The sequence below is a fragment of the Globicephala melas genome, chromosome 21, assembly GCF_963455315.2.
Source record: "Globicephala melas chromosome 21, mGloMel1.2, whole genome shotgun sequence".
In the NCBI taxonomy this organism is placed as follows: Eukaryota; Metazoa; Chordata; class Mammalia; order Artiodactyla; family Delphinidae; genus Globicephala; species Globicephala melas.
This window is the reverse complement of record NC_083334.1, coordinates 30,405,557-30,420,191: the sequence shown is the minus strand read 5'-3', so window position 1 is coordinate 30,420,191 and position 14,635 is coordinate 30,405,557. Positions and strand designations below refer to the sequence as shown.

At 38.9% G+C, this 14,635-nt stretch overlaps 1 protein-coding gene across 3 annotated transcripts in view; it reads right to left on the bottom strand.

The window, feature by feature from the left end:
- The window catches only part of LOC115840615 (disintegrin and metalloproteinase domain-containing protein 5-like), a 132,001-nt gene that overhangs the window by 96,348 nt on the left and 21,018 nt on the right, over positions 1–14,635 (bottom strand). The gene's annotated exons all lie outside the window — the stretch shown is intronic.

The following is a 14,635-nucleotide window of genomic DNA, read 5'->3' as shown; positions in this document are numbered from 1 at the left end:
TGGGACACAAATAACAAGATGGTAGCCCTATACCCAAACTTAATAATTATATTAAATGTGAATGGGCTAAATATTCCAATTGAAAGCAAAGGTTGTCAGGATGGATTTGACAAAACAAATGTAACAATAAAAACAGATGCACTGATTATAGAAGAGGCACTCTAAGTATAAAGTGGTAAATGGTAGTGGTAGTTAGAAGTAAAAAGGTGGAAAATATTTATATACCATGCAAGCATCATAAAGTTGATGATGTTGTACTGATGTTACATTTCACAATGAAAAAAAAGAGTCAATGTATCAAGAATATGTAGCCATCCTAAATATGTATACACTTAAAATTAAAGCTTCCAAGTATGAATCAGAAATTGATAGAACTAATTGGAAAAACAGGTAAATCCACATTAATTAGAGCCTTTAACACTAATACCTCACTAGTTGAGAGAACAAGTTGACGAAAGTCAGAAACACTGTCAACCAACTAGACATAGTAAATATTTCTAGAATGCTATACCTAACAACTGCAGGATGAATACACATTTTTCTCAAGCACAGTTGAAAAAATAGGCCAACATACACTATATGCTAGGGCATAAAGCAAGTCTGAGTAAATGAAAAAGGATTAAAGTAGTACAAAGTATATTCTCTGACAAGTGAATTAAAGTATGAAAAGTCAGCAAAAAGATAATGCACAAATATTTAGAAATTTAGCAACACACATGTAAATCTCATAAGCCAAATGAGAAATGAAAGGGAAATAAGAAAGTACTTTGAACAATTAGAAAGCATCAAAATATCCAGAATACAGCTAATTTTACACAAAAAAGAATTCATAGCTTTAAATCTCTATAGTTTCTAAAGATTTAAAATAAATCTATAATCTAAATTTCTGTTTTTAAAAGCCAGGAAAAAAAACATTATAAATCCAAACAAATTAGAAGAAAGAAATTAATAAAGAGAAAGAGTCAATTAAGTAGAAAACAAACATCAGAAAGAATCAACAAAGTCATAATTTGGTCCTTTGAAAAAACTAAAGAGTTGATAAACCTCCAGGAAACCAATCTAAAAGTAGGATGAGGAAGAGGAGAAATATCACTACAGATCCAACCACAGAATAAGAGAATACTACGAGCAATGTATACCGATCAAGTTGATTACACAGATGAAATACACACATCCCTTGAAAAACATAACTCACGAGCACTTACACAGGAATATATAAACAAATTGAATATACCCATAACCGTGCAATAAATTGATTTCTAAATTTAAAACTTTCCCACAAAGAAAGCTCCTTTCCTACACTGTTTCACTGGTGAGTTCAGGAGCAACACAAGGATGTCCTTTCTCATCATTTCTATTAAACACTGCCCTGGAAGTCCAAGCAAGGCAAATAAAGAATGCGAAAGAAGCAGTAAAACTGTTCACAGACATGAGGGCGTTTAATGAAAACCTAAAGGAATATGCCCCCCAGAAAGATAGTGATGTCATCAAAATGGAGACATCCCTGACTTCAGTCCCCCTCACAAGAAGACCAACTAACAACTATCCTTAAATAAGACACCACTGTGAAAATCCCAGAACCTGGGGGTGAGGCTGAAGCATGTCCCTGGAGCACAGACTAAGAAAGAACACATTAGAAGGGTAAGAGGAGCATGAGAAAGAAAAGAGGAATGGCTCCACTCTGACTACATTGCCTTCCCCAGGCACTGCACCAAGAGGGCCCCCCAGACCTACAAATCCTCCAATGAGGAAACAAGAGCCCAAGCTGGAAATCCAGCTCCCACAGCATTGTGGAACACTTCCTAGGAGATTCAATGAGGTCGAACCTCACAGGATCACTGGGGGAATCTGTGGGGCTTGACCACTGGTAATTAGCTAGAGATGGGAGAAGAGGGGGGACAGGTGTATAGCAACCAGTGCACAGATCTTGGCAGATCACAGTTCTGCTTGCAGCAGTGCCTGAGCAGAGATCCCAGCCAGTGGCTCTGCCCATCTTTAGAGCTGAGCCAGTGGCCCTGTCTAGCCAGGGAGCTTGGTTGGCAGTTCTGCCTAATTTGAGTGCCCAGGCAATAAGCCAAACCATACCAGCCCTGGACCCCATCCTATAGCCATGCTTGAGCAGAGAGCCAAGTCAGCCATCCTGCCAACAGTTAAGTATAGCCTATGGCCCTGTATAATAAGAGAGCCTGAACAATGACCAAAGATATCCTTGAAGCCCAGCCCATGGTATCAGCTAGCAGCAAAGCAGAGCCTAATGGCCAGCTCCAGCCTATCGTCTTGCCTGACTGCTGAACAAAGCCTGCAGATTCAACCAGGCAGGGAGCCTAGCTAGTGACTCTGCCCAATTGTGGAACATAGCCTACAGGCCCACCCAATGCAGAAGCCTAGACAATGACCTTGCTCTGATGCGCAGTGCAGTCTCTAGAGGCTGCACTCTGGAAGCCCCTCCTGACAAGAGTGCCTGCCCAGGGACCTTGTCCAACAGCACAGCACAGCCAGAGACCTACCTGATCATGAGGTCTAACCTGGGGCCCTGCAAACTTAGGGGTATAGCTTGGGCCTCATCTAATTTCAGAGCACAGCCTAAGGCCTTGTCAACCACAAAGCCCTGCCTAGAGCTCTACAAAGTACTGCCAGTGGCATGATCCAATCACTGAGCAGACACTTACAACTCATCAGACCAGGAATGATTGTGGAGCCCAGCCATGGCCCTATCCAATGGCAGAGTCCAAACAGTGGCACCACCTTAAAAGGAAACACAGCCTATGACCTCGTCTGACCAGATGTGATTGCAGAGCACAGTTAGTGAAGGCCCACCTGACCATGCAGCAGAGCCAGCAGCCCAACCTAATCAGAGAGCACACCCAGTAGACCTGCTTGAATGCAGAGCCCAGCCAGCAGGCTCACTCAGCCACAGTGTCTAGCCAGTGACAAGTCTGCTGACCACAGAGCACAAGTAGTGCCCTCACCCAAATAGAGACCCCCGCATAGTAGCAAGCCCCGCATATCCATGACACTACCAGCTGACCCATATGATAACCCATGTGGTGAAGGTCTATGCCTGCTGAAGTGTATCTGTAAAGTGTGGAAGAGGAGAGTGCTTGCTAAAGTGCACAGATACCAACGCAAGGAATCAAGGATCATGAAGAATCAGGAAAACATGACACCACAAAGGAAACTAATAAAGCTCCAATAATTGAACCTAGTGGAAAGGAGATGGATAAAATGTCTGAAAGAATTTAGAATAATCCTCAAAGAATTTCAGTGAACTACAAGAACTGACAACTACACAAAATTAGGAAAACAATGCACGAACAACATGAGCAGTTCAACAAAGACATAAATCCATCCAAAAATAATCAAAGAGAAATCCTAGAGCTGAAGTATATGATGACAGAAATGAAGAATTCAACAAAGAGCTTCAACATCAGACTAAACTAAGCAGAGAAAAGAATCAAAGAACTGGAGGATATGTCATCTGAAATTATCTGGTCAGAGGAGCAAAAGGAGAAAAGAATGAAAAAGGATGAAGAAACCCTACAGGTTTTATGGGACATGATCAAAATAAATAATATATGTATTACGGGAATCCAGGGATAGAAGTCTATTTAAAGCAATAATGGCTAAAAACTCCCCAAACATTGGGAGAGAAACAGACATCTAGATTCACGAGGCCCAAAAGGACCAAATATGTTGAATCCAAAAAGGGTTACACCAAGGCACATCATGATAAAATTGTCAAAAGAAAGCAGCAAACAAAAAGCAACTTGTCACATGAAAAGGGAATCTCCATAACTGGATTTCTCAGCAAAAACTTCGTAAGTCCACAGAGAGTGGGATGATATATTCAAAACACTGAAAGAAAAGATGACTGTTAACCAAGATACTACACCAGCCAAAGCTGTCCTTAAGAAATTTAAGATTTTCTCAAAAACCAAAGCTGAGGGATTTCATCACCACTAGACCTGTCTCACAAGAAACGCAAAGAGGAATTCTTCAAGCAGAAACAAAAGGATGCTAAGTAACATCATAAAAACATACAAATGTATAAAACTCAGTGGTAATGGTAAATATAGAGTCAAAGTATTCTCTAATATGGTAATGGAAATACATAATTCACTTACAACTCTCATTTAAAAGTTTACAAACATGTTAAAAATAACCATAACTAAAACAATTTATTATTGTATACACAATATAAAAAAGATGTAAATTTTAACACCAATAAACTTAAAATGCGATTGCGGGAAAGTAAAAGAATAAAGTTTCTGCTTGCTATTAAAGTTAAGTTGTTATCAGCTGAATATAAGATGCTATCAATGTATTTTATGTAAGCCTCATGGTAACCAAAAAGGGAAAATCTGTAGTGGGTACACAAAATATTATGAAAAAGAGGTCAAGCCATACCACTACAAAAACTCAAGTCACAAAGGAAGACAGCAAGAGCAGAAACAAGAAATAGGCAAAACAGTCAGAAAACAATTAACAAAATGGCAATAGTAAGCTCTTACCAATCAATAATTACTTTAAGCATAAATGGATTAAATTCTCCAATCAAAAGACACGTAATGGCTAAATGGATTTTTGAAAATCCAATGATATGCTGCCCACAAGAAACTCACTTAGCTTTAAGAATATATACATAAAGTGAAGAGATGGAAAAAATATTCAAGGAAATGGTAAGCAGAAGAATGGAGGGAGAGCTATACTTATAATACACAAAATAGACTTTAAGCTAAATATGGCCAAAATAGACAAAGAAGGTCATTATATAATGGTAAAGGTATCAATTCATCAAGGAGATTTTAAAATTGTAATTATTTATGCACCCAATATCATAGCACCTAAATATATTAAGCAAATACAAAAAACTAAAAGGGGTAACAAACAGTAATACAATAACTGTCAGGGATTTTAATACCTCACTTTCTATGGTAGACAGATCATCCAGACAGAAAATCATGAAGGAAACAGTGGGCTGGAACAACACTATACACCACATCGACCTAAGAGACATATATATGGAACATTCAATCTGGCACCAGAATGCACATTCTTCTCAATTGCACAGAGAATATTTTCTAGATTAGATCACATGTTAGGCCACAAAACAAGAGTATCAAAATTATATCAAGTATCTTTTATGAACACAATGGAAATGAACTAGAAATTAATAGCAGGAAGAAAGCTTGAAAACTTATAAATACATGGAAACTGAGCAACACACTCCAAATAACAAATTGATAAAAAAAAAAAAAGAGGAAAGGAGAATTTTTTTTTAAATCTTGAGACAAATGCAAATGGAAAGACAATATATCAACACTTAAGGGATGCAGCAAAAGCAATTATAGGAGGGATGTTAATAGCAATAAATGCATACATCAAGAAAAAATAAAGATCTCTAGAGAGTCAAGATGGTAGAGGAGCAGTAGGACGTGGGATTCGTCTCTCCCTGCAAATGCATCAAGAATACATCTACCAATGGAACAATTCTCACAGAGCACTGGCTGCACACTAGCAGAGGACCTCGGACACCTAAAAAGACAAGAAAGATCCCCGTGTAACCGGGTAGGACAAAAGAAAGAAGGGAAAAGGAAGAGGAGAGGAAGCAGGATGGGACCTGAACCCCTGTGAGGGGAGCTGAAGGAGAGGAGAGGTTCTCACATCCAAGGGAAGCCCCTCAGCAGGGACATCATTGGGACAGAAGGGGAGCTTCGGGGGCTACTAGAGGAGAGTGCAGCAACCAGTCTGTGGCAGGCAGGACAGAGTGAGACCTACACAGATGGTCCATGCCACAGCCCTGCGCATGCCAGCCTGAGACATGTGTCCGCTGGTGCAGATGGGGGATAGGTGCTGGAACACAGGGTTTGGAGAGCAGACCGGGGGAGGGCACTGCTCCGGCTGTGAGTAAATAGCCTGAGCGGTGGGAATGAGGAAGTCTGCAACCAGTAATTCTTGTGGAGAAAACACCAATGGCCGTGGAAGCGAAGCGCCATTGTTGAGTGACTCACAAGGGGCAGGGCCGCCATTGCAGCCTCACTACCCACGTGCTGGCCCTGACTCCCCAGGCACTAGGAAGGGCCCCTGCCAGGGCCAGCTCTCTCACACCTGCGGCCGCTGGCTCCCCCGCACATCCCATCGCTGCTGGCCCCGTCCCTGCAGGGACCCCACAAGGGCTCCTGCGACCCCAGCTGCTGCCACCTCCATGCCCCCTTCTCACTGGGGTGAACTCGTGTGCTCCAGGGCAGTCTCAGGAGCAGACCCCTGTGGGTGGCCCACACATAGAGGTGGGCTGAAACCACAGCTGTACCCCAGGGGTTGTGCAACTAAGGAAGAAAAGCTGAAATCTCTCCTTGCAGCTGAGCAAACTGCAAATTGACTCTCCTGTGACCAGCTTTGCAAACTTAGTACCTACAGAACATCTGAATGGACGAGCGCTCCTGCAGCCAAGACGGGTCCAGCTTTAGCAGCTGTAGGCTTTGTGGGCACGTACACGTGGGGGGCTGGGGCAGGCCAGAATCTGACCTGTCCCCGTAGCACCCACAGCTGGTCCAGATCCATGATTACTGCAGTCCTGGGGCCTGACTTCAGTGGATCTACTCGGGTGGCCTGGTGAAAACAACATCCGAGAGACACCAGGGCCAACTGCCGGCACACCCACAGTTAAGGTGGGGCCGAGAGCAGTGCCAACAACAGTGTAACTCGTGAGCTCGCACAACGGGTGAAAGGTGACACAACAGATCACACCCGCAGGTGGACAGCTACAGAGGAGGAATACTCAGTGGCTTCCCTCCCAGCAGGAGTGCTCCAAACCTGCCTACCTCACATCATGGATCAGAAACACAGCTAAGAAGCAGAACTGGGGGCTCTACTCCAACAACTAGGGAGCAGACCCTGCCCTACCAGGGCAGTGGCAACCACAGAGCAAAGGGGAGACCCTGCACAATATCCAGTGCAGGCTCTGGTCACCACAACACCAGTCACACCTCCTGTAAAGGGGAACATGGCCAGCATACACTGAGGAAAGAGATGGAAGACATCTATATGAAAAACAACCCTCGCACCAAAAAATATTAAATCCACACAGGCTACACAGGGACGTTCCCATGTAAAATAGCCCTCCAACACAGTCTGAGGGTCTGGCATCGGGTGGAAGAACCACCAGAGCCTCTAGCCTTGAAGGCCAGCAGGGCTTGAGTGCAGGAGCCCCACAGGGCTGGGGGAAAGAGAGACTCCACTCTTGGAGGGGGCACACAAGGTCTCAAGTGCACTGGGACCCAGCACAAAGCAGTACCTCCACAGGAATCTGGGCTACATCTACCTAGGGGTCTTGGAGGGTCTCCTAGGGAGGCAAGGTCGACTATAGTTCACTGTGAGGGCAAGGACACAGGTAGTGGAAGCCCCAGGGAATACTGACTGGAGTGAGCTCTCTCGGAAGTCCACATTTCAGCAACAAGACCCAGCCCCATCCAACAAATTGCAGGCTCCAGTGCTGGAAAGCCTCAGGCCAAACAACTATCAAGATAGGAACACAGCTCCACCCATCAGAAGACAGTCTGCCCAAAGTTGTACTGAGCTCATAGCCACCTCAAAACACACCCCTTAACATGGCCCTGCCCGTCAGAGAAACAAGACCCAGCTCCACCCACCAGAGGGCAGGCAACAGTCCCTCCCACCAGGAAGCCTGCAAAAGCCCCTGGACCAATCTCACCCAACAGGGTGCAGACACCAGAAGCAACAGAAACTAGGGTCCTGCAGCCTGTGGAAAGGAGACCACAGAGAAACTTAGACAAATTACCAGTGGCATTTTTCACAGAACTAGAACAAGAAATTTTACAATTTATATGGAAACACAAAAGACCCTGAATAGCCAAAGCAATCTTGACAAAGAAAAATGGAGCTGGAGGAATCAGCCTCCCTGATTTCAGACTATACAAAAAAAGCTATAGTAATGATACTGCTACAAAAACAGAAATATAGATCAATGGAACTGGATAGAAAGTCCACAGATAAACCCATGCACCTATGGTCACCTAACCTATGACAAAGGAGGCAAAAATATACAATGGAGAAAAGACAGTCTCTTCAATAAGTGGTGCTGGGAAAACTGGACAGCTACATGTAAAAGAATGAAATTAGAACACTCCCTAACATCATACACAAAAATAAAATGGGTTAAAGACCTAAATGTAAGGACAAATACTATAAAACTCTTGGAGGAAATCATAAGCAGAACACACTCTGACACAAATCGCAGCAAGATCTTTTTTGATCCACTTCCTGGCGTAATGAAAATAAAAACAAAAGTACACATATGGGACCTAAGTAAACTTAAAAGCTTTTAAACAGCAAAGGAAACCATATACAAAACTAAATGACAATGCACAGAATGAGAGAAAATATTTGCAAATGAAGCAACTGAGAAGGGATTAATCTCCAAAATATACAAACAGCTCAGGCAGCTCAATATCAAAAAAACAAACAACACAATCAAAAAATTGGCAGAAGATCTAAGTAGACAGTTCTCCAAAGAAGATATACAGGCACAACAGGCACATGAGGAGACGCTCAACGTTGCAAATTCTTAGAGAAATGCAAATCAAAACTGCAAAGAGGTATCACTTCACACCAGTCAGAATGGCCATCATTAAAAAGTCTACAAACAGTAAATGCAGGAGAGGGTTTGGAGAAAAGGGAACCCTCCTACATTGTTGGCAGGAATACAAATTGGTAAAACCACTAAGGAGAAGAGTATGGAAGTTCCTTAAAAAAAAAAAAGAGAAAGAGCTACCCAGCAATCCCAATCCTAGGTATCTATCCAGAGAAAACCATAATTCGAAAAGATACATGCACTCTGATGTTCATTGCAACACTATTTACAATAGCCAGGACATGGAAACAACCTAAATGTCCACCGACAGAGGAATGGATAAAGAACATTTGGTATGTATATACAACGAAATACTACTCAGCCATAAAAAGGATGAAATAATGCCATTTGTAGTGACATGGATGGACCTAGAGATTGTCATACTAAGTGAAGTAAGTCAGACAGAGAAAGACAAATATCATATGATATCGCTTATATGTGGAATCTAAAAAAATGGTAAAAATTAACTTGTTTATAAAACAGAAAGAGAGTCACAGATGTAGAAAAGAAACTTATGGTTACCAAGCAGGAAACAGGGGTGTGACAAACTGGGAATATGTGCTTGGCATATACACACTACTATATATAGAATATATAACTAATAAGAACCTACTGTATAACACAGGGAACTCTACTCAATACTCTGTAATGACCTATATGGGAATAGAATCTAAAAAAGAGTGGATATATGTATACGTGTAGCTGATTCACATTGCTGTACAGCAGAAACACAAGACTGTAAATCAACTATACTCCAATAAAAATTAATTTTTAAAAAAAGAGAAAGATCTTGAATAACCTAATTCTACTGTTCAAGGAAGTAGAAGAAAGAACAAATCAAGCCCAGAATTAGCAAAAGCAAAACCATAGTAAAGATTAGCACAGAAATAACTGAGATAGAGAATAGGAAATCAATTTTAAAAATTTTAAATTAACAATTTTTTCTTTGAAAAGATAAACAAAATTGACAAAACTTTAGCTGAAGAGAACTCAAGTAAATAAAATTATAAATGCAAGAGGAGAATTACAGCTTATAATACAAAATTACAAGTAATCATAAGAAACTACTATGATCAAACACCAACAAACTGGATAACCCAGAAGAAATGGGTAACTTCTTAGAAACATACAATCTACCAATACTGAATCCTGTATAACTCGAAAATCTGAACAGACCACTAATGAGTTGAATCAGTAAGCAAACGCCCCCCAAAAAAAGAAAAGCCCAGGACCAGACTGTTTCACTGGTTAATTCTACCAAACATTTAATGAATAATTAATGCTAATCCTTCTCAAAATCTTCCAAAAAATTGAAGATGACATAACACCCCCAAACTCATTTTAAGAGTCTATTACTACCCTAATACCAGAGCCAGATAAGGACACTACAAGGAAAGAAAACTATAGGCCAATATCCTTAATGAATACAAATGCAAAAATTATCAACAAACTACTAGCAAACCAAATTCAAGCATGTTAAAAGGATCATATACCAAGGTCAAGTGGGATGCATCCCAGCAATGCAAAAATGGTTCAACATATAAAAATAAATGAATATGAGGCACCACGTGAATAGAATGAAAGAAGAGAATCATATGATCATCTCAACAGATGCCAAAAAAGCATCTGACAAATTTCAACATTCCTTCATGATAAACATTGGGAATAGAAGGAATGTACCTCAACATAATAAAGATCATATACAACAAACCTATGGCTAACATCATACTCAAAGGTGAAAGGTAAATCTTTTCCTCTAAGATAAAGATCAAGACAAGGGTGCCCACTCTCACCATTCTTATTCAACATAGTTAGCCAGAGCAACCAGGAAAGAAAAGGGTATAAAAGGCAACCAAATCAGAAAGGAAGAAGTAAAATTATTTCTGTTTGCTGATGACATAATCTTTTATGGAGAAAATCCTAAAGACTTCACAAAAAAACTATTAGAATAAACAAATTCAATAAAGTTTCACAATACAATACCAACCTACAAACTGATATACTGTGTTTTGATATATTAACAATGAATTAACAGAATATAACGAAATAAATCAATCCCATTTACAACAGCAATAAAACAACAAAATGATTTGCACAAAGAAAACTATAAGACTGTGATGAAAGAAAGTGAAAAAGAGGGAATTATCTGGTGGTCCAGTGGTTAGGACTCTGTGCTTCCACTACAGGGGGCCTGGGTTCGATCCCTGGTCAGGAAACTAAGATCCCATGAGCCGTGAGGGAAAGAAAGAAAGAAAGAAAATAAGGAAGGAAGGAAAGGAGAAAGAAAGAAAAGAAAGAAAGGAAGGAAGGAAGGAAGGAAGGAAGGAAGGAAGGAAGGAAGGAAGGAAGGAAGGAAGGGAAAAGGACACAAATAAATGGAAAGATATCCCACGGACTGGAAAAATTAATATTGTTAAAATATGCATATTACCCAAAGCCATCTATAGATTCAATGCAATCCCTCTCAAAATTCTAATGACATTTTTTCATAAAAATACAGAAAACAATCTTAAAATTTGTATGAAACCACAAAAGACTCCAAGTGGCCAAAGCAATCCTGAGAAAGAAAAACAAAGCTGGAAGCATCGCAGTTCCTGTTTTCAACCTATATTAAAAGGCTATAGTAATCAAAAAGTATGGTCCTGGCATAAAAGCAAGTGTCGGGAAAACTGGATATTCACACGTAAATAATGAACTGGACCCTTGTATTACACTATTCACAAAAATTAACTCAACATGGACTAAACACCTATAGGTAAGAAGTGAAATCATAAAATTCTTGGAAGAAAACAGTGAAAAATCTTCTTGACATTGGTCTTGGCAATGATTTTATAACTATGACAACAAAACCGCAAACAAAGGCAAAAATAAACAAGTGGGACTACAGCAATATAAGGGTTCTGCACAGCAAAAGAACTGATTAAAATGAAAAGGCAACTACAGAATGGGAGAAAATATTTACAAACTATATATATGATAAGAGGTTAATATCCAAAGTATATTAAGAAGTCATATAACTCACTAGCAAGAACTAAATTATCTTATTAAGAAATGGTCAGAGGACCTATTTCTCCAAAGAGGATATTCAAGTGGCCAACAGGTACATGAAAAGATGCTCAACATCACTAATCATCAGAGAAATGCAAATCAAAACCACAAGTGAGATCACCTCACACCTGTTAGAATGGCTATCATCAAAAAGATAAGAGATAACAAATGCTGGCAAGGATGTGGAGAGACTGGAACCCATGTGCACTGTTGGTGGGAATGTAAATCAGTACAACCACTATAGAAAACAGTGTGGAGTTTCCTGAAAAAAATTAAATATAGAACTATCATATGAATCAGCAATTCCACTTCTAAGTATATATCTGAGGAAATGAAATCACTGTCTCAAATAGGTCTTTGCACCCCATGTTCACTGCAGATTATTCACAACAGCCAAGATATGGAAACAACCTAAGTGTCCACTGACTAATGAGCAGATAAATTGTGAGATGTGTGTGTTTAATAATCATGTATATATGAATATTATTCAGTCATAAAAAAAAAGAAGGAAATCCTGTCATTTGACACAACATGGATGAAGTCAGAGGGCATTACTCTAAGTGAAATAAGTCAGACAGAGAAAGACAAATACTACATGATCTCAGTAGGTGGAATCTAAAACAACTGAACTCATAGAAACAGAGAACAGATTGGTGGTTGCCAGGGCGAGAGTTGGGGGTGGGAATGAGTGAAAGTGGTCAAATGGTACAAATTTCTAACCTGGGGATACAATGTAACTATAGTTAACAATACTGTATTGAATATTTGAAAGCTGCTAAAAGAGTAGGTCTTAAAGTTTCTCAACACACACACAAATGGTAACCATGTGAGATGACGGATTATCAAATATATACATATATATATAACCTTATTGTGGCAATCATTCTGCAATATATACATATATCAAATCATTACACTGTACACCTTAAACTTACACAATGTTATATATCAGTTGTATCTCAGTAAAACTGGAAAAAAGAGTGGGTCTTGTAAAAAATAATAAACAGAAACCTCAATTAGAGTCGGGCTACCAGAAGGGGAACTCTCACAGCCTGGAGGATAGCAGAACCCAACAGGAAAAAGAAAGACTTCTCTTCTCCTTTCCTGGCAAGGACTCAGCCAATAAAAAGCCATGGACACTTTGTTTACTATAGCTCCCTTCAACTTTCTTTTTCCCCTTTATAAAAGTGTTGTTTCCCTTGCCATGAGAGGATCTGCACCTGGCTAAACATGGTTGCAGACCCCAAATCATAATTCTCTGCTGATTCTGAGTAAACCCATCATTTCTGAAGAAATCTGGCAGTCTATTTGTTTTAGATCAACAATCTCATAATGTAAGTTCAGCAAGGTTACTGGATATTTACAAAAATATATAAAAACTGGCCATATATTGATATACACTAGCAGTGAGAAACTGGAAGATGAACTTAAATGATCAAGACCAGTTGCAATAGCATCAGAGCATATAAAATACCTAAGAATAATTTTAGCAGTATATGTATTAAACCTCCACAGAGAATTTTTAAAAGACCTGAATTAACGGAGAGATAAATCATGTTGGTGGACTGGAAGATCCAACATTATTAAGATATCAATTCTCCCCTAATTGATTCATAAATTACACACCATCCCAATCAAAACCTAAGTAAGCTTTTGTGTATGTGTAGAACTAGACAACCTGATTCTAAAATCTATAAGAAAATGCAAAGTTATATATAGACATACATAGTATTGACAAAGCACAAAGTTGGATAGCTTTAACTACCTGATTTCAAAATATTTAACAAAGCTACCATATTCAAGGAATTGATTCGTAACCTAAAAAGAAAATTTTACAATATTATGATTGGTGTCTATCATTTTAAAATTTAATCTTCATACTCTTTGTTGTTGGAATAAACAAAAAATGTATTTTTATATTGATAGTTGTATTTTAATTTTATACTGGCTTTTTATATATTTTTCCTTTACAAATTTTTATTACAAAAATTCCAATCAAACTTAAAGTCTGAAGAATGGCACCAGGAAAACACATACTAACCACTTATATTCAATAATTCCTATCATCTGCTTTATTTTCTTCACACACACATGATCTAAACATTAGTTCTCAGCAAAGAAACATTGTTTTCAGGAGGATTCACAATAGTGACAAAGACCTGGACAATTGCTGACAGTCTTTCCTGAGGCTTTGGCTGAAAGAGGACCAACAGCAAGGACTGAGAATAAAACAAATTCCTAGGGAATATCTGATTCTTCTTTAGCCATGGTGACAAATAACCCCTAGAAATGGTTTTAGATTTATCTAATCAATCAATATGTCTTTTATACTAATGGTAGCAAGTACGCACCAGTACAGATTTTAATTCTGTCTAATCTATCAATGACAATTTGAATCACTGTACATGCTACTAAAAGTCAACTAAATATACAAATGGGTCAGTATAAAAATCATAGTGTAGCCTTATTTTTCTGAAACACTGTCAAGTTCGCTCCCCTTGCTACATTTTATATAGCTTGTTGTAAAAAGAACATAACGGTAGAAAAAGGTCATTCCCACTTTCCAGAAAACAGTAGATTATGAATATTTGATGGCTGTTCCTTCCTACAACAGTCTGCTCCTCACAAACATAATAAAGAATTGAATGCAATAATAAAAGTTACCTTGAAACAATAATACAATGAACGTCACTTAACAAAAAGTACATGAATGTATACCAATTATTAATTTTGAAGAAAATACTGATTTTATTTTCTTGATATTTATTTTTTATTTGATATTTATTTAATATTTTGATATTTATTTTTATTGTTGTTTATTTTTATTTATTTTGAGGAAAATGTTTAATAATTAAAATCACACTGATTATATAATAACTACTGATGCAAGCATACCACTGCTCAAAACAATTAAACAGACTTACAAAGGCCAAATGT